Source organism: Emys orbicularis, chromosome 10 (assembly GCF_028017835.1).
Source record: "Emys orbicularis isolate rEmyOrb1 chromosome 10, rEmyOrb1.hap1, whole genome shotgun sequence".
Classification (NCBI taxonomy): domain Eukaryota; kingdom Metazoa; phylum Chordata; order Testudines; family Emydidae; genus Emys; species Emys orbicularis.
Window position 1 is genome coordinate 55,886,414 of NC_088692.1, and position 23,796 is coordinate 55,910,209.

The 23,796-nt window shown below is 54.9% G+C and overlaps 1 pseudogene; it reads right to left on the bottom strand.

Annotated features, from left to right (window-relative positions):
- LOC135885073 (voltage-dependent L-type calcium channel subunit alpha-1S-like) overlaps window positions 1-23,796 on the bottom strand; it is a 45,681-nt pseudogene that overhangs the window by 18,261 nt on the left and 3,624 nt on the right.

The following is a 23,796-nucleotide window of genomic DNA, read 5'->3' on the forward strand; positions in this document are numbered from 1 at the left end:
ATGGAAACTGCACACCTGGTGCTAATAATAAATACAACAATAATACATACATGCTTTGCACTGTGACTGCTCCTTTCGCACCAGCATCTTTACGACACTAATGAATTAAGCCTCCCAGCCCCCACAGCAGTCAGGAAAGGATTATCCTTGGCAGAGCACAGCAGTCCAAGGGTTAGAGCCCGGGAGCCAGGATTCCTAGCTACTGTTCCCATCTTTGGGAGGGGAGAGTGTTCATAGAATCATAGAAGATTAGGGTTGGAAGGGACCTCAGGAGGTCATCAAGTCCAACCCCCTGCTCAGAGCAGGAACAACCCCAACTAAATCATCCCAGACAGGGCTGTGTCAAGCCGGAACTTAAAAACCACTAAGGATGGAGATTCCACCACCTCCCTAGGGAACCCATTCCAGTGCTTCACCACCCTCCTAGTGAAATAGGTTTTCCTAATATCCAACCTAGACCTCTCCCACTGCAACTTGAGACCATTACTCCTTGTTCTGTCATCTGCCACCACTGAGAACAGCCGAGCTTCATCCTCTTTGGAACCCTTGTTCAGCTAGTTGAAGGCTGCTATCAAATCCCCTCTCACTCTTCTCTTCTGCAGACTAAATAAGCCCAGTTCCCTCAGCCTCTCCTCGTAAGTCATGTGCCCCAGCCCCCTGATCATTTTAATTGCCCTCCGCTGGACTCTCTCCAATTTGTCCACATCCCTTCTGTAGTGGGGGGCCCAAAACTGGACAAAGTACTCCAGATGTGGCCTCACCAGTCAGTGTTCTAGTGGTTAATGCTGGCGATTTAGGGTCAGGACTCCTGGGTTCAATTCCTGGTTCTGGGAAAGGACCATGGCCTAAGGTGTCAGGATTCCTGGGTTCTTTTCCCAGCTCTGTAAGCATCTAGCTGGGTGACCTTGGGCAAGTAATTTCCCCTCTCCAGGCCTCAGTTTCCCTATGTGTAAAACGAGGTTAGTGACAGTGCTTTGGGGTCCTCAGATGAAAGGCTCTGTACATCCACAGTATTACAATCCAAGACAATTTAAAGGTGGGGAAACTGAGGCACAGAGTGATGTTAAGTGACTTGCCAGTGATCACACAGGCAGTTAGTGGCAGTGCTAGGGGCAGAAGCCAGGAGTCCTGATTCCAGTTTTTTAGAGCAGTCCCATTTTACCTCAGCTGTGTGCCCCACGCTGCTGAGGTTTCCACGGAAACCTGAGCCAGCAGTCCAGTGATCGAGGGGCCCACCAATGGCTCAGGCCCCTGCAATGGCAGGGATTTGTTTTATTGAGACATACCCAGCGGGTCCTTGCAAGTGATCTGTGCCCCAGAGGAAGGCAAAACCAGCCAGCCCCAAGATGCCAGCCGGTCTGACCTGGGGGGAAACTCCTTCCTGACCCCAAATATGGTGATCGGTTGGACCCTGAGCACGTGAGCAAGAACCAGCCAGCCGAGCGCCTGAGAGCACGAATGCTCGGTGCCACCTCTGCACCCTGCCCAATGGCCCACCTCCAGCTGTGGAGTTCTGATGAATAACTCCATCCACACTTGTGGGGTCTCCGAGTGCTTCACAGGGCAATGGACTGCTCTGCGGGCATCCCTACCGCTCCCTGCACCACAGGGGCCGAGCAGATCCCAGCGGGGAACGAATGTAACCTCACAGGGCAGCTTTATCATCCCTCTGCTACAGACTGGGATGGTGAGGCACAGAGAGGAAGTGACTTGCCCAGGGCCACAAAGTAAAGTTAGTGCCAGGCCAGGAATGAGAACCCAGAATCCCCTGCTGCAGCCCTGGAACAGGTTTTCCTTCCAGAGCCAGGAAAAGAACCAAGGACTCCTGATTCCTCATCCCCTGCACTAAACTCTCCTTGGGCACAAGGCAATAGCCTGGCAAGCAGCTCCCCTGAAGCTGCACGTTTCTGGTGGCTCAAACTGCTTTCCCCAACAGCCCATCCTGGGAACCTTGTTCCTGAAGGACACAGGCCGGATGGGATCCTCAGCCGCCAGGGAGACGCTGCTGAGCAGGATGAAGAGCAGGATGAAGTTGGTGAACCAGGTGGCGTTGACGATTCGGTGGCACAGCACTCGGATCCTGGGGAAAGGAGAGAGGGGAGGCAGGCAGTCAAAGCATTGTCAGCTCCAAGGGGCTGAGTGACAGCCCAGGTTAGAGCTTGGGGAGTGGTGCAGCTGGGGAGATCCCTGCGTGAGTCTCGGGGGTGGCACCCCTCATTCTGTGTGCCCGGCATGCTTCTACCCTGGGACAGCTTGTGGGCACAGCTGGCTCCAGAGGCTGTAACAGCCCATTATAGTTAAAGGTGTTACTTTATAGCTCAGTCGGGAGGTTCCAGGTTCTATCCTCGCTGATCACTGCTGGGTTTCTGACAGATGGGAGGAGAAGCAGCACCTACTTGTTGGTTGGGCTGAAGATGAAGAAGGCACTGGCTTCGGGCATGGGTACTGCTTTCTCCTTGAGCTGCAGCTCTGCCAGGGGGCGTGGCCGAGGGCTCGGGGATTTCGGGCTCATCTTCCTCATCGTCACCTGTGGAGCAGCCAGAGGGAGGGAAACATAGTCAGTCACTTTGAGCTCGCATGTTGGGGTCATTCACTTAGCAGCAGCCAAAAAAAACAAACAAACAACTTAGCAGAAGCTGAAACTTAGAGGTAGAGAAGGATCACTTGGCCCCTCTCCATCCTGGGCAGCCAATGAGGGATTGTTTCCTTAACCATCCGGAGTTGGGGATGATGAGACCCCCGTGGTCCAACTGCAGGATGAGTCAGCAGAACAGCTCTGACCCTCCATGCAGGGATCAGGAACCTGACATCTGGCCATGTTTCCTTTTATGCTGGGCAGAGAGATTGTGGCCACCACAGTTAGATGAAGGGCTGTGGCTCCCCTCGCACCCCACAGCCCCTGGGGGTACTCACACTCCCGCTGTGGAGCAAGATGCTGCTTGCCATTAGAGACCCATAGGACAAAACCCTGGGGTATCCCCCGACGTCTTGACTTCAAATCCTCCTGGCCAAACCCAGCTCCCAGCTCCCATTGTTCTCAGTGTGTGTGTGGGGTCCCCCATCTTATGTCTCCTAGTGCGCCCCCTAGTGGCCAGCAGGACTCACCCGTCAGTGAGGCAAGTAACACCCCACAAGCAATGGAAGAGGCATGTGCAGAGTCTGGTATCCTCCCCAGAGAGAGGTAGAACTCCCTGATCACGCCCCTACCCTCATACACAGACCAAGTGCTGCAGAGAACTGCACAGAGTTTATTCCAGCTCGGCGTCTGCTGGAAACAAACCATGTGGCTTTCTGCATCGTAATAAGCCACTAGCTGAGCTGCACTCTTGGGACCAGAGCCCTCCAATGGGATTTCTCTCTGCAAGCCACCCCAACCCTTTCCATCGCTCCCTCAATCTCTCCAGCTGGAGGCAAGGATCAAGCCAGAGCCTTACCTGGGAAGTCAGCAGAAGGGTAGGGGTCTTTGATCTCATTCACGTTTGATTCAAACTCGTCCACTTTTAACTGAGAAGGAGAGAGAGAGGCGACTAGCTGAGCATCCCGGAAACACCACCCGTGGCACTGCCAGGGCTCTGCGTGCCAGCCTTCCCCAGGCCAGCGGGACAATGCTGCAGGCGAGAGGCAGGGAGAGCTCCCCCGATCTCCCATTGGGGCAGGAGCTATCTGTTTGTTCTGTGTTTGTACAGTGCCTGGCACAATGGGGCTCTGACCCACGATGGAGGCTCCTAGGCAGAGGCGGATTAAGGTTCCCTGGGGCCTTGGGCCAGAGCAAGTGGGGGGCCCCTCCCCACCCCTTCTGCCTGTGGCCCCACCCACAGCCCCACCCCTTTCTGCCCCTTCCCCTGGGGCCCGCCCCTGTTCCACCCAGGGTCCTCCTCATTCTGCCCCCCCACTGCAGCCCCACAACCCCTTTTGCTCCTTTCTGCCCCCACCCCACTGCGCCCCAAGACCAAGAAGCTCTGTCCCGTGCCACTGCCCTGGGGCCACAGCAGGGTGTGAGAGCTCCTTCAGTCCCAGGGTCTGGATGCTGAGGCTTCCCCCGCCACCCCCGTGCTTCTCTGTGGGACCAGGGTCTGGCTGCTGTGGAGGGGGCTTCCCCTGCCCAACACTTCTGCCATGGAACAGGGTCAGTGCGTGGGGGCTTTCCAGCCTCACCCGCCCGGCGGCCGCAGCTCCAGGCTTTCGCTGCCACCGGCAGATTTTTTCCGGGGCCCCCCAGTTGGCTGGGGCCCCGGGCCCAGTGACTAATCTGCCACTGCTCCTAGGCGCTACCATAATAGAAATAATTAATAATAAACAACACGAGGCAGGGGAGCCAGGATCACTGGCCAGTTGGACAAGGGCCTCTGACGGGCCCTACATGTGTGTGTGTCTGTGAACACGTGTGTGTAGAAAGATCTTGAGTGGAAACTCCACCGAGACAGTCCTTTGATACAGGACCTTTGATCCTGGGCCTGTACCCACTGAGTCCCACTCCCCGTCCCCCCGCCACGCATTTTGGGAGGGGCAGGGAAAGCAGGCTCGCTCATCAGAGGAATGGGCCTACAGGGCATACAGAATGGATGTCTTGCTACAAGTCTCTGGAGATGCGTCTGCTGAAGCTCAGGATTTTGTCCCCAGTCATTCGGTGGGCCCTGGGGAAATCTCCCTCCCTCCCCCCATGGCCATCCACCTTTCATGCACGACAGGACAAATAATGGGAAGACATTACTGCTCGGTACCGTACTCCTCAACTGCCAGGGAAAGTTCCCCTAGACATTTGTTCAGACGAGCTCAGAGGGGTCGCGGCACTGACCTTGGCTGTGGTGGGGATTGCTTCAGCCTTGGCTTTCTGCTCCAGCTTCTTGGCCAGCAGGAGCTTTTCCTCCTCAGATTTCTCTGGGTAACTTCTGGACAGGGGAACTGAAAAGGAGAGGTGAGGAGTGAGGCCATGGCAGAGACGCAATGAATGCTGCTGAGATGATACCCAAGACCAGCAGCTCACACTGATTTGCAAGCCCTGGGCCCTTGGGGGTTCCCGCTTTTAAGCAGCAGAGAGCAGCACCGACCTGGACATTTTCCTCCGCTTCTTCTCCTCGGCTTTGGCTTTCTGGGCCAACGTCAGGCTCTCGGCCTCGGCCAGATTGTCCACAGCGATGGCCAGGAAGACATTGAGCAGGATATCTGAGAGGGGGTGGGGCTAAGGAGCTTAGGGAGCATGCTCATATGTAAGGAATGAGTCCCTTCCATGGCCCAGGCTTAGCGAGAGCCTGTGTGGTGACACTAAGCAATGTACGCAGGCAGCTGGGGAGAACCCCAGGTTCAGCAACGAGCCCTCTGTGTACCCATGACAGCTGCCGCTTGGCTGTCACCAGTGAATCTCTGTTGGTGTTAGCAGTGGGATCCAAAGCCATGAGACCAAGAGAGCTACCCAACTGATTTTTTCATCCCTTTTAACCCCCACTCCTGTTTCACCATTTCCCTCACTCCTGGTACTATGATGTCTGAACATACCATACCCAGCCCCATAGCCCTTCCCCGATGTGTACTTGAACCTAGATGTGACTGTGCTGGATAAGACAAGAAAACGCCCAGCTGTTACTTCCCAACTGACTAGAAAGAGGATACAGTTCCCGCAGACAAAGAGGATGATGAAGTAAATGCATACCAGCACGCCGGGGAAGGAGGGCCCTTTATAAGCCATGATCCCATTGTACATGATTGAATTCCAGTCTTCTCCGGTCAGGATCTGGGAGACGGGGTGAGTGAAAGAACAGGTCAGGTAGAACCATTCCACTGGACCAGAAAGAACAGAACCCAGGAGTCCTGACTTCTTGTTCCCTGCTCTAACCACTAAGTCACACTTTCCCCCAGAGCCCAAAAAAGAACCCAGGTATCCTGACTTCAGCCCCTCCTCTATGCGTTAGACCAGCGGGATTGATGCCCGCTGCACCCCATGCCCCGTACCTGGAAGACACTGATGAGCGCCTGGGGGAAGTTATCGAAGGTGCTGCGCTGCACCTCCATGTCTTCAAAGTCGAACTTCCCGCCGAAGAGCTGCATCCCCAGCAGGGAGAAGATGATGATGAAAAGGAAGAGGAGGAGGAGCAGGGAGGCGATGGAGCGGACCGAGTTTAGCAGGGATGCCACCAGGTTGCTCAGAGAGGTCCAGTACCTAGCGTGAGGAGAGGCACACAGGCTGCTTACGTCGAGGGGCGCCGCTGGGGCGCACAAGCAGAAATGGGGGGCAGGGTGATGAGGGGAATGCCCTGCTCAGTTCGAGGGGGACACTCCATCATCTCATCTCCGCTTGGCCAAATGTCTCCCGTGTGGTCCTGGGACCAGGTGTTAGACAGGAGATGATAAGAATAATGCCTAGCTCTTCTGTGCAGTTTTTCATCAGTAGATCTCAAAGTGCTTTGCAAAGGAGGCCAGATTCCTTGTCCCCATCTCACAAGTGGGGAAACTGAGGCACTGGGAAGGGTTATGACTTGCCCCAGGTCCCCCAGCAGGCCAGTGGCAGAGCTGGGAGTAGAAGCCACGTCTCCTGATTCCCATTCAAGTGTGCTCTCCATTAGGAAACACATCCTAGTACTCAGTTCCTGGATTCGCCACAGATGTCTTGTGCAACCATGGGCCTGGCACTTAGCCCCTCCGTGCCTCCGTTCCCCATGCATGAAACAGGAATAAGGATGCTGCCCTGCCGCACAGGGGGCGTGAGGAGGAATCCGTTGCTCTGATGTTATGGTGATGAGGGTAGATAAGTACCTACCTAGATAGATCTGGGGAGCCAGGTAAACCCCATGCCCAGCTTCCCCCCATTTTCATTATTGCCACCAAATATCCCAACCTAGGGAAATGAGGTTAATGAATCCTGTGGCATTCTCAGCTCCCAGCTCTGTTGTGTCTCCGGGACCCCTCTGGCAGAGCAGGTTCCTGCTCCTGCTCCGGGTAGCTGGGAGGAGCCTCGCTGGGTCCCAAAGGACAGGCTGAGCTGCTGGTTTGTCTCGTGGCAGGAGGGCTCAGACCCTGCACTCTCCACGCCCTCCTTCCAGCAGGGCCGCAGGTAACTACTTAGGCCAGGTCTACACTAACCCCCTAATTCGAACTAAGGTACGCAACTTCAGCTACGTGAATAACGTAGCTGAAGTTCAAAGTACCTTAGTTCGAACTTACCTCGGTCCACACGCGGCAGGCAGGCTCCCCCGTCGACTCCGCGGTACTCCTCTCGTCTAGCTGGAGTACCGCAGTCGACGGCGAGCACTTCCTGGTTCGACTTATCGCGTCCAGACAAGACGCGATAAGTCGAACCCAGAAGTTCGATCGCTCGCCGCAGAACTACCGGGTAAGTGTAGACATACCCTCAGAGTGTGGTTTGCCCCACCACTCACAGGACAGCCTGATCAGCTGGGGGCTGATAGCGGTGAGTCAGTATCAGATTAGAGCCCCAGAGTTCTGTGTCCCAGCCCTCCACCTCCCCTGCTCTGATTCACTAGACCCCCCTCCCCTCCCAGACCAGGGAGAGAACCCAGGAGTCCTGGCTCCCCGCCCCCTGCTTTAACCCACTAGACCCCACTCCCCTCCCAGAGCTGGGAACAGAACCCAGGAGTCCTGACTCCCAGCCTCCCTGCTCTAACCACTAGACCCCACCCCCCTCCTGTGGCTGGGATAGAACCCAGGAGTCCTGACTCCTAAGCCATTGCTCTAACCACTAGACCCCACTCCCCTCCCAGAGTTGTAAACAGACACTAGGTATCCTGACCCTGGCCACACAGAGGCCAGAGAACTCACCAGTTCCCCTTCCTCAGCCTCTGGCGCTCATAGTTGTAGTCATGCCTGAGGCCTCAGAAGGGGTAAGGACTGCCCAGCCTCCCAGTGCAAGCCCCCCTGCCTGTACTGACTGACCCCAGGCCCTGGGGAGAGGTGCCCCCACCTGGTTATCTTGAAGATCCTCAGCAGGCGAATGCACCGCAGGACGGAGATGCCCAGGGGTGACATGACGTTGATCTCCACCAGGATAATCTCCAGGATGCCGACGCACACCACGAAGCAGTCGAAGCGGTTGAAGAGGGACATGAAGTACTGGCGCAGGCCCAGCGCATACATCTTCAGCAGCATCTCGGCCGCAAAGAGCGCCAGCAGCACCCGGTTGGCGCTGTCTGCAAGCAGCGAACCCAGCCAGTCAGCGCTCTGGACTGAGGCGGCAGATCCTCCGATGACCACTAGCAGCTGCTCATGAGACCACATCCTCCTCCGCCCTCTCACTACACCCCCTGCTGCCTCCCTCTCCCCCAGCCTACGATCCTGGGGCAGCGCAGCAGGGAGGAAGAGGAGCCTGACTCACACTTACCTGCCCAGCTCCTAGCCCTGAGCAGCGGCAGCAGAACGCTCCCTTCCCCACCCCAGCAAGAGGTGGGTCTGTGCGCAGGAGGGGAAACACAAGACCGGGAGGAAACTACATGTGCACACAGGCACGGGGGTGTGCGTGCACTTTTGCGTGTGTGTGTGGTGTGCAGGCGCATGCACGTATGTGCATTGGTGTGTGTGGGTGTCTATGTGGGTGTTCACGTGTGGGCAGGCGTGTGCGCACGCCCGCCCGTGGATGCACTGAACCGGCAGCGGCTCCCCAGCCCCGGGCCGCCCTGCTCACCTTGCACATGGGTCAGCCACTCGGGCTGCCAGTGATGCTCGGAGGCGATTGACAGGGTGTTCAGCGAGATGAGCAGGATCACCAGCCAATAGAAAAACTTGGACTTCACCACCTCGCGGCACTTCCTGCGGAACAGGCGGTTCCATCACCTCCACTGCCGGCTAGAGAGATGGGCCAAGAGGGGTGACTTCAGGGCTCCCTGCCCCCCCAGCACCCAGCCCCAGAGGGCAGAGTCATTGCAAAGCGCCCTGCCCACCAGCTCCTATGGACCCACGCAAATGCATAGGAGAGGGGTTCTGCAGGCAGGGATACCGCTTTGCCCCTCTCTACCACCTTTCCTCCATCCCAAACTATTACCAGCACGGGGTCAAAGTCCCCACTCAATCACCACGACGCCAAATGGGGATGCACCAGGGTAACAAAGGAGACGCTGGTGTGTTAATGAACAACTTGTTTCAAAGCCCTGGGGAAGTGTGCTTCATTTATCCCCATTTTACAGATGGTGAAACTAAGGCACTTGCCCAAGGAATAGAACCCAGGTGTCCGGGCTGCTCGCCCAGCGCAGGATCCATGAGATGCCTTCCCTTCCGCATGGCGGCCGGTCCTGTGCATGCTCTGGAGAGGACACTGCCCCTTAAAGAGTGCGCTGGCCTCACCTGTTCATCAGTCGGAATGACCTTGGATTTCCTGACACCACTCACGCAGTTCCCAGAGCCCTGGGGTGTGCTGGGTAGGAGGAGGGATAGTGGAGAGGAGCTTGACGCATGGCCCCCCAAAAGAAGAGGTGGGATACCACCTGAACTAGCCTTTTTCCAGAGCCGGACATAGCAAAATCCACCTTTGTGTGGGCTGCACTGAACATGGTGTATCCCCCCACCCCCACAAAACTACCAGCTCTTCCGATAGGGGCTCTTACAACAGGATTGATTCCAAGAGCAGGAGAGTCAGGATCAGGCAGGAGAGAGAGAGACTGTGTGTGTGTGTGTGTGTGTGTGTGTGTGTGTGTGTGTGTGTGTGTGTGTGTGTGTGTGTGTGTGTGTGTGTGTGTGTGTGTGTACTCACAAGAAGAGAATCCATTTGTTCATGCCCTCAATTTCATAAAGGCTCTCGGTCTCTGAACCCCCTTCCTCTGATGGCAGCATCCCTATGAAAGAGAGAGATCTTCAGTGAGCTGGGGACCCCCTCAAGAGACACATGGGGACGTCGGCAATGGATTCCCACCGGGGGGGGAAGGGGAACTCTAAGGGTATGTCCACACTGCAATCGGAGGTGTGATCGCAGCTTGTGCAGATGCACCCGAGCAAACTTTAATCTCACTAGCTCCGATACTGGAGCGGTGAAATCGGCGCATAATCACTCACGGGGCTATTGCGGCTTCACCCACTCTGGTGACCGAGCTGGCTAGATGAAAGTGATTGCAGTGTAGGTATACCCTGAGAAGCACATCTGCAAAGGAAGGGTTCCCATCTAATAACTCCCTAAGAGACACAAACCTCCTCAAGAGACACGTCCGCGCTCAAGAGAACAAGTTTGGGAAGGAGGGTTTTTTTGGCATCGTAATGTGCGAAGAAATGGAGCGATACTAGACACCACGGGAGTGTAACCGGTGGCAATAGAGAGCAGGGGACCAGCGATGGCGTTCAGAATTGTGATCATTACATATAGCTCCACAGCTGTGTAAAATGCCCCACAGAGTAAACAAAGAGCCAAGGGATTATATCCAAGCACATAACAGCATCCCAGGGAGGTAATGGGGAAGGGGGCCAATAACTCTCTTCTATAGCAACTTCCACTTCAGGTTCTCAAAAGCCCTTAGCATATGTGACTAATTTCAGCCCAAAATGGGCAAGTGTTAGTACATCCCACTACACATGGGGAAACGGAGGCACGGATTGGTGAAGTGACTTGCCTGAGGTCACCCAGTAAGTCAGTGGCAGAGCCAGGAACAGCCTACAGGCTTCCCAAGACCTTGGCCTGTCCTATGCCATAAGACTGTCTTTCCTCTCCAAAAACTCTTCATCTCTGGCGGGTCTGAAGCAGCTTCTAATCCTTGAACCTGGATAATGTCAAGGGAGGGGCAGCCTCCCTCAATGAGTAAACTAGGAGCAAGTGCACACCTTCCCCCAGCCTCCCACCCCACTCATCCCACAGACACCCCCCCCCTCCCCGGTGGAGGATTTAACCATTCTCCAGAAGCGAGAGGGAAGCCAGGCCTGGGCGTGTCCTGCCTGGCTTTGCCCAGGTGAGGATGGTACCTTCTCCCCTGGCCCGGTGGCTGTCCATGACTTCGGCATAGGTGATCCAGTCCATGTAGCCCTTCAGATCCTCCTCCAGCTGCTGCTTCTCCCGCAGCTTCTGGAACGTGCCCCGTGACTTGGCCTTCTCACGCTCCTTGGTGAACTCCCTGGAACAAACCCAGACGGTTGGCATGAGGCCAATGGAGAGGGGGCTCTGCGGGCAGCTTCAATCCAGACCTTGCTCATGGGACACACTCATCAAGTGTGTGCCACGTCCTATTCTAGTGGCTAGTTCCCAGAGAGGATAAGAGCCTACTACTGCTGCCAGCTGGTGGAATTACTCCTTTAACTCAACTGAAGACTGAGAATGGATCAGTCCTGCCTTTTACCTTTGTTATATAATACAAAATTGCGGGGGGGAGGGGGAGGAATACAGACCTAATAACAGGAAATGCTTCCTTATTCCTCATTTTTTTATCATCCTGTGGAACTCCTTGCCACAGGACACCACAGAACCAACTACTACAGCTAGATTGTAAAGAGGGCAGGTTAACATTAGGAGCACTAATGGCTGTCCCCACTGCTGCTTTGAGGCACACAGGAGTATCCGATACTGGAAAGCCTTGAGGAATCATAACAGAGTGTCAGAGCTAAAGGGGAAGCTCACACAGCTGGAGGGTGCAGAGAGATTGCCAGCTGTGCCCACTTTCCCATCTGTCAAGGGGGAAAAACATCGGGCTTGGCCTTTTTTTGCTCCCTTCTGAGGGATAAAGCAGGCCTGGAAAGGACGGGTGGGTTTGTTTTCAGTGGTATTTTACCCGTTTGCTTTAATTCATGTCTTGGCTACGCTGGAAGACTCGAGGACTAGTAAGATTGTGACACTGCAGGGACCAAGGAAGTGACACCTGGTTAACTGAGAAGGGAAGGGAATTTTACAGGGACTATTTAAAACTGCTGTTGGGGCAGGGACTGTCTTTTTGTTCTGTGTTTGCACAGCACCTAGCACCATGGGGTCCTGGGCCAGGATGGGGGCTGCTAGGTGCTACCACAATACAACTGAATAATTACAATGTGTTCATTGTCTGGTTTTGTTAAGGCTGGGGAGAAAAGCTCTCTGTGTTAAGAATTCCACCATCCTGTCCCTTCAATTAAGGGCTGAGAGCGCCCCTGCTCCACATTCCTGAGTCATCCAAAGAGCTCTCCAAGAGAAAAGGGAAGACAAGGCTTGATAGCCTTGGTAGCCAAGGTACCAAGGAAGAAGGGAAGAAGAAAAGGGAAGAAAAAGGTTAAAAACCCCCTTCAGACTTTCTGTTCATATCCCCAAATTCAATAAGGGCCCGGCCCCTCCCTCGGGGCAGACCCCTGCTGGGACAGAGAGAAAGGAGAGCGGCACCATGCAGCCCACACGCCTTACCCGCTGAGCACGCCCAGCACCAGGTTGAGAACGAAGAAAGAGCCCAGCAGAATGAGGCTGACGAAATAGATCCAGGGCCACTCGTTCCCGATGGCGTCGTTCACCTGAGCAGGACAGAGGCAGATGAAGATCCAGGGAGAGAACCAAATCCACCTGGCTCAGGTAAGCCCATTACTGGAGTAGCTGAGCATCTCACAGTCTTTACGCATGGGGAACTGAAACACAGAACGACTAAGAGACTTGCCCACGGTCACAATGGGAGTCTGTGGCAGAGCAGGGAATAGAACCTGGGTCTCCCAGGTTTCAGACTTGTCCCTACTCATTGACCAGCCTTCCTCCCAGGAACCCAGTGGTTTGAACAGCTCCTGCCCGACGATGGCGTAGATGATGATCATGAAGAGGACCAGCAGGGCGATGTGGAGCAGGGGCACCATGGCCTTGATGATGGAGTTCAGGACCACCTGCAGGCCTGCAGCCGAGAGAGAGAGAGAAAGAAGGGTAACATGTCACACCCCCTCCCCTCCTAACTGGCAGCACGGCGTCTCACAGACACATTGAACTGCTTCGCCACCGCAGCACATGGCAGGGAAGAGAGGGAGGGACCTGGGCCCAGCTCTCACGGGTGTCAACCACTAGGCCATCCTTCCTCCCCAGCATGTGTCCCTACATGTCCCAGGAGGGGTGTGTGTGAGAAGGAAAGCCCTGGTGACTGAAATCTCTCAATCCCATTACAGGCAGCAGCAGCTCCAGGCCCCCTCACACTGCCCCAGAGGGATTGGGGAAGGCTGAGTCCCCGCAGTCCATCTCCTTGGGAGATGGTCTCAGGATGGGGGCATCTGGCTCCTAGACACTGGGGTGACCCCCACCAGCTCCTTTCACAACAGGCTATGGTGGGATTGGCGCATGCTGGGTCTTGGTGGGTTATGTTGTCTCCGCGAGGGGCACTAGCACTGGGACTATCTAGATCAGGGGTGGCCAACCTGTGGCTCCGGAGCCACATGCGGCTCTTCAGAAGTTAACATGCGGCTCCTTGTATAGGCACCGACTCCGGGGCTGGAGCTACAGGCGCCAACTTTCCAGTGTGCCGGGGGGTGCTCACTGCTCAACCCCTGGCTCTGCCATAGGCCCTGCCCCCACTTCACCCCTTCCTGCCCCCTCCCCTGAGCCTGCCGTGCCCTCGCTCTTCCCCCTCCCACCCAGACAGGGCCGGCTCCAGGCACCAGCTTGTCAAGCAGGTGCTTGGGGCGGCCACTCCGGAGAGGGCCGGCACGTCCAGCTATTCGGCGGCAATTCGGCGGATGGTCCCTCACTCCGGCTCGGAGCGAAGGACCTCCCGCCAAATTGCTGCCACAGATCGCGATCGCGGCTTTTTTTTTTTTTTGTTTGGCTGCTTGGGGCGGCCAAAACCCTGGAGCCGGCCCTGCCCCCAGAGCCTCCTGCACGCCACGAAACAGCTGATCGGGAGGTGCGGGGAGGTAGGGGGAGATGCTGATCGGCGGGGCTGTCAAGAGGGTGGGAGGCTCTGGGAGCGGGGGGGGGAGGGAGCTGATTGGGGGCTGCTGACGTATTACTGTGGCTCTCTGGCAATGTACATTGGTCAATACTGGCTCCTTCTCAGACTCAGGTTGGCCACCCCTGATATAGACTTTCCTGATCGGTTGGAATTCCGCTGAGGCCCAGCTGGGGGCTGGCCACAGACCCCTGCGAAGGGGAAGCCTACTGCAGCTGCTGTGACCCTAGCCTCCCGCCAGCGAGCCGCCTGCCGTCCGGGCAGCTTTCACCCACTTGGCACTCCTGACACCAGGCGCAGGGGTCTCAGCACGCAGAAGGATCGCAGGGCTTTCATGTTAAAGCCGCCCTTCCCCGACGGCAGTATGCCCTGCATCACGTTGATCTGCTCCACAACCACCGTGACCAGCCTGCCAGAGCGGGTGAGGAAGGGAGTGGGACAGGGAAGAGAGGGGAAAGGGGAAGAGGGGGGCGAGAGAAGGAACGTGGAGGGGGAGGGAAAGGGGGGAAGGAGACAGTAAAAAAAAAAAAAATCCAAGCAAGGAAAGTCAATCTCACCCTGTACAGGCCGGACCAGGGAAGTTCACACCAGAGCCCCTGCCAGCACAGCTAAACCATAACCTCATCTCAGACCGGTTCAGTGCGGCTTTTTTTCTGTTTTTCGGCATGGCCAGTGAATCGAAAGATCGGTTATTCTCCCAGCTCTGATTTCAAGCCAGCCCGTGTGCAGAACCTGTAGGTCTCGAAGGAGGACTTAAAAGTGGAGAGGGCGTGCGGGCGAGCTCAGGGGAGTCGTCTCAGGCAGAGGGGCGCCGTGTGGGAAAAGGCAAGTGAGCCTCCTCCAAGGGGAGTCACTAGAAACGCTCCCACCGGCTTCAGTGGGCTTTGGCTCCAACTCCAGGTGTCGGGCCTGGTCATGCTCTCCCTACCGTGGTCTCACAACCCGCCCCAAGAACAAACAGGACATTTTCTAAGAAACCTTCTGCCCACCCCACCAAACCAGCTCTCCTTTACCCCAAAGAGACAATGGCGAAGTCCAGCACGTTCCAGCCGTTTCGGAGGTAGGCATCCGTGTGAAGTAGAAACCCATAGGCGATGATCTTGAGTGTGGCTTCAATGGTAAAGATGATCAGGAAGACGTACTCTATCTTCTCCTATGAGAGACAAAGGGCAGGAGGGAACCAGGAGTGAGGTGGGTAACAGACCAGCGATGTCTAGTGAGGGGGAACGACCCAGCAGCCCTGGGACCCCCCACAGCAGTCATGCAGCAAAGTGCAGCTTCTGATTTTATAGTGGGTGACCGGATTTCAGGGGGGTCTGGAGCCTGTCTGGCATTGACGCAAGAAGCTACAGCCCCCTTGCGAAGTTTGGTCCTGCTGGAAGCTGGCTGAGCCAGCACTGGCTCCGTTCCCTCCTCCCATCCTGTGAAAAACATGGACAGGGCAGGACCTCTGCTCTTTTCCCCTCCAGCACCTGGCCTGGAAAGGGACAGAGGGAGCCATCCCTAACCCCCCAGCCTGGGAAAGGGGAGATGAGAGGGGACCCCACTACAACCCCCAGGCCTGGGAAAGGGGGGTGAGGAAACCTAGGAGGAGCAGAGGTGAGGCTCCGGGGGCTGGATTGAGGGGTTGGGGACTGATGGGGGGCCTGAACTGATGGGGGGATGGGGAGGCTGCGAAAGAGAAGACTATTTAAAATAAAAAATGATTTATTTTTAGTTATTTGGACAATTATTAATTAAAAACCAAATTATTCATTGTAATTACTGGATTGTGTACATATGTATGTAGTTATCAAAATTATACAACAACAGAAGACGGTCGAAATGCTTTGAATGTGACTGAATTGATTATTTTTTAAAAAAAATCATATTCAGGGATTATGACTGTAACTACTACACTGAGCTAAGGAAAGCTCTGAAAGGGGCTTGTTGTTGTAAAGATCTTCTTACGTGTCAAGATCTTTACAGCTCACCTCATTATTCAAAAATCGTTGGAAAACATGCTGCACAGAGAGAATGCTTTGTGTTTCTCAGCTGTTCATTGCTCATTTGCCGGCTCCATGTTATAGGCCTTGTTCAGTCTATTTCTAAATGTGTGTGAATTAGGTTTTTCTATCATATTGTAACTTTGTCACACGACAGAGCTCTCCACTGAGTACTTAGGGTTATACCTGTGTACAAGAACTTCCCATACATCCTCCCCTTTTTCCAACCAGCATGGATGCTTCCCTCTACGGTAGCTCTCCATTTTGGAATGGATACTTTTGAGGGGCTCCATCCTCATAAGGAGATACCATTACCAGAAGCACGACTATTATATTGAAATGAATCTCTTGGTACTGAGGACTAGCCCAAATACAACATCTTCTGCATCTTCTCCTTTTGAATTCTCCTGAAGTATGTCTGTCTACTTGCAGCTTCCATTCAAGCAGCCAGAGAGAGGCACGTGTTCATTAAAGGTTGACTTGTCAACCGGACATTATCTCTCTCTCTCTCTCACACACACACACACACACACACACACACGCAGAGGAGAGTTCGAAAGGCAAAAGACAGATTGAAAAACAGAGTTTGATTATTATTTTTTTTTTAAATGTCACTGATTGTGTGGCCAATCACATGATTTTAGAGGATGTGAGTCATGGTCCTGCTTTGAGCAGGGGGTTGGACTAGATGACCTCCTGAGGTCTCCTCCAACCCTGATCTTCTATGATTCTTGATCTCTTGAGGTTGGCAATACTGCTATTGGGTGAGAATCTCTAATTCACGTATCCCCTGTTGTTAAGAGGGAAAACGGAGCAAACCAGTTTAATACTCTTTGAGAGAAGCCCCCCACTCTCTCACTAAGTGGCTTGCTGATCTGCATGTGATTTGCATCCATAGCCTCCCAATAACTCTGTACCCAGCTAGCATTCCTTCCACAGCCAACTCCCAGGTCACCTCCACACCTGCTGCTCCTGCTCACGCACAGCTTCTTACTCCTTGGGGGAATTCTGCGCTGCCACACAATGTAAAATTTTGCAGAATTCCCTGTTGCCACTGCAGAATTTCTACCTGCCACTAGGGGCCGCTGGACACTGCAGAGTGGAGCACTTTGATCCTCATTCTCCCAGGGACGGAGAGGGCCTTGGAGACGCAGCCAGCTCTGGCAAAGGCTGAGGAAGGACAGGGCTGCACCACACCATGTCCCCCGGTGGGACAGTAAAGAAGCTGGGGGGAGTAAAGGCTCTGGGGGTGCTGGTGTCTGTGCCGGGGGCTGCCCCGCGACTGGGCTCTGGGGGGAGGGGGTGTTGGTCTCTGGGCAGGGAGTGCCCTGCGGCTGGGCTCTGCGGGGAGGCGGTGCTGGTGTCTGGACCAGGGGGTGCAGTGTGGCTTGGCTCTGGGGGGATGGGAGTGCAGGGGGCCCACACAACTCCTTCCAGCAACTGGAACTGGGTCATCATAGGGGTTTCTTTAATTCTCTACTCCTGGGAGAATCTTTTTTGCTGTTGTCTGTATTTTGTTGACATACTTGTTGACAGGTATTTTGAAATAAATTACCAAAATAACTGAAACTAAAGTGATTATATTGTGTCATTTTGACAAATAAAATATGCAGAATTTTTAAAATTTTGGCACAGAATTTTTAAAATTTCGGTGCAGAATCCCCCCAGAAGTAGCCTCTGTCTTCCTCCTGAGCCCGGCCCCCTCTGATCCATTCCACCGTGATCTTGTCCCTCTTTATTAAGTACAGTTGAATATGACATCTGAGCCCCACACCCCCACTCTGGCCAGTCCCCCCAGCTGGGTCCCTCACCCCCACTGCGGCCAGTCCCCCCAGCTGCCCCCAGCCCCACTGAGGCCAATTCTCCCATCTGGGCCCCTCACCTCCACTCTGGCCAGGCCCCCCAGCAGAGCCCCTTTCCCCCACTTCAGCCAGTTTCCCATCAGTGGGGCCCCTCGCTCCCATCGAAACCCAAACTGAGCCCTGGTTTTGCCCATGGCTGTACTTGATGGGTTTGAGCTAGGGTGACCAGGTGTCCTGATTTTATAGGGACAGTCCCAATATTTGTGGCTTTCTCTTATATAGGCACCTATTACCCTCTACCCCCTGTCCTGATTTTTCACACTTGCTGTCTGGTCACCCTAATTCCAGCTCCCTTTGTGTTGTGAGCCCCTCTTGCCACTCGTGGCAGGAAACTGAGGTTTGGCAAACCAGGGGAAGGGGAGAGAACTCTAAACTCCATTTGGGCAGAGAGGATGCTGCCCCCCTCCTCTCCTGCCTTCGTCCAGAGGCTTTGCTGTCTGGCGCTTCAGCTGACTCAGCGCAGCTGCCTGCGGCCATCAGGGCCCAGAATAGTTGCTACGTTTTGCACCGGGCACAGCAGTGCCGGCCGCCTGTCCATCACCCCAGCTGACGCTAATCACTGCCTGTTGCTGGGGCCTCTTCCAGGTCAGGATTTAAATACTTTAGAACCAGCCAGATATGGGGGGGGGGGGTATTTATATTGATGTTTTTACATTCACACCCCACAATAACAGGGCAGGGAGATTCCCCACTTTCAGTTTGCTCTGGGGGCCGCAGAAATCCTGACCCCACCTGGAATTACACCCTGAATGCTCTTCGGGGCCAGACTCTAAGACAGATGCCCATCTCCTGCTGCCATCAATAGGGGTGCATGCCAGGTTTGGCCCACACATATCTTCCTAAGTATTCATTTGACTGGTAGATTAGAAAATGCCAGAACTGAAAGAGCGAATTCACCCTAATAGAGGATGGGACCCAGGATTGAAATCTCCCACCTCTAGGTGCAGTGCAAGAAATCAGGCCAAAGCCCACGTAGCTCCCTTTTCACCCCCCCACACACAGCGAACATGCCAGGCATCACTTTATAGCTAGCAGCCCCATTCCATATTGTGACCCGAGAACCTGTTAATGCCAACCAACAAGGAGGTACAGAGGGGTACAGGTGTACCCTGAGGCCAGTATGCACCTTCTCATTCACCCAAGAATGTCATGAAAGGTCTCCACTGAAAGCCGGTGTCACATTGGTTATTGATATCATTGTGAGATGTATGTACTGATATTATGTAAGGAGTTAGAATCATAGAATCATCGAATATCAGGGTTGGAAGGGACCTCAGGAGGTCATCTAGTCCAACCCCCTGCTCAAAGCAGGACCAAAGTATATAAACTGAAAACATGGTCTTATAGAATGGATTAAGGTGTGGTGGAAATCTATGAAGTCTGGGCTACAAACTTAAAACTGCCTTCACCAAACAAGGGCACTCCACCAGAGAAACAGATCACATCAAGGAACGACCCCACACTGGAACCCATATCATTGGACATCATCGAACAGTTACAACCTATACTCGATGGGGACCACATCCTGAAAGAGCTTTCCTGAACTCTCTCTTCTGGCCTTCAAACAACCCCCCATCCTCTCCAAACTCATCCTCAGAAGCAAGCTCCCCACAGACCAGGACACACCGACTCAAAGTGGCACCAGAACTGCCAGAACAACAGATGTAAAACCTGCAGACATAGCTCCACTGCTGCAATGACCAACACCCCACACAACACACCTTTCAAGATCCATGGGTCCTACACATGCCTATCACAACAAGTGGTGTACCTCACCCAGTGCACTAAGTGCCCAACAACAACTATGTGGGTGAAACCAAACAATCACTACACTCTCGAATGAACTTGCACAGTAAAATGATAAAAAACAAAAACACCCAATCACCTGCGGGCGAACACTTTTCACCAAACGACCACTCCGTATCTGGCCTCTCAGTTGTTGACCTCAAAGGAAACCTGCACGACGCTTTCAAAAGACGAGCCTGGGGGTACGTCCAGACTACCCGCCGTATCAGCGGGTAGCGATCGATTTATCGGGGATCGATATATCGAGTCTCGTTAAGACGTGATATATCGATCCCCAAACGCGCTCCCCGTCGATTCCGGAACTCCACCCTCCACCGGAGTGAGCGGCGGTAGTGGAGTCGACGGGGGAGCCGCGGCCGTCGATACCGCGCCGTGAGGACGGGGGGTAAGTTGGAATAAGATATGTTGACTTCAGCTACGGTATTCCTGTAGCTGAAGTTGCATATCTTACATCGACACCCCCCCCAGTGTAGACCAGGCCTGGGAGCTTAAATTCATAACGTTGCTAGACACCAAAAATCACCATCTTAATAAGAGGCCCTGGGGTTTTTTTGCCTTCCTCTGCAGCGTGGGGCATGGGTCACTTGCTGGAAGATTGTCTGCATCTTGAAGTCTTTAAACCATGATTTGAGGACTTCAGTGGCTCAGACACAGGTTTGATACAGGAGTGGGTGGGTGAGATTCTGTGGCCTGCGTTGTGCAGGAGGTCAGACTAGATGATCATAATGGTCCCTTCTGACCTTAAAGTCTTTGATTCTATGACACTGGATTTATGGCTTATTACAACAATCTGTAACCCACTAACCCCCTTTGTTTGTCCCATGACTGCAGAGGTGGTAACGGGCCACTTCACCTTGAATGGTCCCTTAGAATATGTGCAAGACTAGGTGGGTGAATGTGTTAACTACTTATGCTAAACCATCTGTTCCACCTTGTATTTAGTACAGAGCACCTTTCCCAGACCCGAAGAAGAGCTCTGTGTAGCGCCAAAGCTTATCTCTCTCGCCAACAGATGTTGGTCCAATAAAAGATATTCCCTCACCCGCCTTGTCTCTATAGTCTTTTTAAGCAGAGCAGAGTCCCCTCCCCGGCTCTGCTTTTTACAAGTCTCTTTGGGTCTGTACCACAGCCCATACACTCCATGTAGCAAGGAAGTACTGTCTTATAGACCAACACTGGCTAGCCATGTGGCACATGTTTGTCTCATAGCTGTCCAGTAGGCCACCCCTCCTACTGCCAGTGGACTACTATCCCCTCTGCCACAGTATTCACGCTGGCAACACACAGGGGACAAGGCAGGGAGGTAGGTGACACTGCAGGCATTGGGGTTTCCAGGGTAGGATGTATGCAGGGAATTGCTCATACATTGGCCATGGCCCAGTTAAATCTGGCAGCCAGAGTGCTGACCTGCAGGATCCAGACATGCATAGATAGGATAGACCCTCACACCTCTGATACCCATTCGTCCTACGTGTCAAGTACACATGTAAGCATCCCTCCTGCCAGGCCAACACGCCCCCTGGGTGTGTGAGTCACACCAACCTGCCAGTCTGTGCCAGGCACCTCAGCTCAAAATGCCCCTCTAGCAGTGACGGCAGTTCAGATATTGGGGAGGGGTGTAAATTCCGGTCCCCGCTCATCCCACCCCCTCCTCCTGCAGGGACCCTGGGTCTCCCTCGGCCGGGAAGTCTCCCCACTTTCTGACCCACACAGTGTATGAGCCAGTGCTGCCAGGGGTCAAGTTCTTGGTGGACTCCCCTGTGTTCCACGGCACAGCAACAGACGCCCTGTGTGCCAGGTCACAACGCCATCTGTCAGCACAGGGGGGCGGCAGGCCATGTCAGTGAATGGCATTGCAACCCCCAAGTTGCCCAAGGGCATCCAGCAGCGCAGTGGCAGAGCTGGTATAGGATAGGAGCGTCTGTGGACAGCATGGTCCTGTGCTCCTTACTCAGCCCACTGTCAATCAGGTGTGACACCAATCGGATTACGCCGGTGTGAATGGGGAGCGAGAGGAGAACCAGGCCCTGGCATCTTTTCCTGGAGCCTCAGCACCCAGAGCTGGGAGGGGTCTCACATGCAAAGCTAAGGCAGGCCCTGGAGGGGAGACCTGCAGGGACTTTACAGAATCAGGATAAAGAGAGGGCCCCTCAGCCCAGCTGTAGGGGGCCAGTGGCCCACAGCAGACAGAGTGGTTGAGAAGATGGGCCACTGCGTTTCCCAGCTATGCCCTCCAGCCCTGCTCACGTCCATGCAGAGTGCTGCTGCAGAGATCACCTCCTAGCCCAGAGGTGGGCAAACTACAGCCCATAGGCCACATCGGCCTGCGGGACCGTCCTGCCCGGCCGCAAGCTCCTGGCCCGGGAGGCTAGCCTCCGGCCCCTCCCCCGCTGTCCCCCCTCTCCCGCAGCCTCAGCATGCTGCGCCGCCAGCGCTCTGGCCCACTGCTCCAGCCGGGCAGCGCGGTGGCATAGCTGCAAGCTCCTGCCGCTCTGAGCGGCGTGGTAAGGGGGCTGGGGGGAGGGGGAAGTTGGATAGCAGTCGGGGCAGTCAGGGGACAGGGAGCAGGGGGATTGGATAGGGGGTGGGGTACTGGGGGGGTGGTTAGGACAGGGGGTCCTGGAAGGGGGCAGTCAGGGGACAAGGAGCAGGGGGGCTTGGATGGGTCGGGGGTTCTGAGGACGGCGGTCAGGGGGCAGGAAGTGGGAGGGGGCGGATGGGGCAGGGGCCAGGCTGTTTGGGGAGGCACAGCCTTCCCTACCCGGCCCTCCATAAAGTTTCGCAACCCCGATGTGGCCCTCGGGCCAAAAAGTTTGCCCACCCCTGTCCTAGCTCATCATTTGGGCCATCTTGCCCCTCTCTTTGCCTCCCTCGTCTCTACTGCATCGTAGGTAAGCTAACTGTCTTCATTGGCAACAGCCCCAGGGCCTCTCCCCACCCTCCCTCTCACCCACTCCCGAGATTCCAGACGGCGACTCCTGCCTCCGACTGGACCATGACGGTAGGGTGACCAGACAGCAAATGTGAAAAATCGGGACAGGGGTGGGGGGTAATAGGAGCCTATATGTAAGGGGACTGTTGCCCCCTTACTAACACTCAGTGGGGGTGTTTTGGTTGGCTAGCTCCCAGTACTAAAAGGGGAAGGGTCGATGGCAAATCAGGAGCCTGAGACTGACAGTCCCCAGGAACAATGGGGAGAGGCCAATGCTCCAGATCAGCCTGATTGACAGGGCGGGCAGGCTAATCAGAGAGTCAGGAGGCCAGGGGGGGTCCCGTCCTCCGTGTGAACTGGAATTGCCTGAGTCAGACAGAGTGGGGCCGAGCTAAGGAGAAAGCAGGGGCCCAAGCTAAGCTGCTGGAAGCAGAGCTGCAGCCCCAAAGCCAGAAGGGCCAGGAAGCAGGTCAGAGCAGGTCAGAGCTGGGAGCAGAGTCACAGAAGCAGCCTGCAGAGCAGACCTGTAGCAACCAGAGCCAGAGAGGCCACCCAGGGAGCTGAAGGCAGAGCAGCAGCAGCAGCGTGGAGCTGGGTGCGGTGAGCAGGACCCTGGGCAGCAGGCCCAGTGCAGGGAGACACCTCAGCCAAGAGGCTCTGCAGGCCAGACTTGCAATGGGTTCTGGGTCATAGAATATGAGGGTTGGAAGGGACCTCAGGAGGTCATCTAGTCCAACCCCCTGCTCAAAGCAGAACCAATCCCCAAACAGATTTTTGCCCCAGATCCCTAAATGGCTCCCTCAAGGATTGAACTCACAACTCTGTCTTTAGCAGGCCAATGCTCAAACCACTGAGCTATCCCTCCCCTGAAGGGGGATCGTAACCCTGTCAGGGCGGGGGCAACGCTGGGAAAAAGGGTCCTGCCACCTAGAGACTGAGAGCGTGTGGCCACCGCCAGAGCAAATGTCCGACCCGCAGCATCCCTGCAGCACAGCCCGGGCCTGAGAAGGAGACCTGGGACCTACAAGGAACAGACTGTGACCTGCCCTGACGTTCCAGAGACACTGTTTGTGATGTTCCCTGCCACAGAGCAGGGTGATGTGTTTCCTTTAACCTTTCCCATTTTTCCTTATTCTTTTTTAAAATTAATTGTTAATTAAACAACTTGTATTTGCTTTAAATTGTATGAAATGATCAGTGGGTCAGGGAGGTGCCCAGAGCAGAGAGAGTACCCCGGAGTGGGGACACCCTAGCCCCTGGCCTGGGTGACCACAGCAGGGTTGGGGATCGAGCCCCCCAGGAATCCTGGGCCCAGCCTTGTCGGGGTTTACGAGGACTCTGCCAGACAGGAGAGTGGAAGGGGAGTCCTCAAGGGCAGGGAGGCCTCTGGGTAAAGGAAGTGGGAGCGAGGACTCAGATCC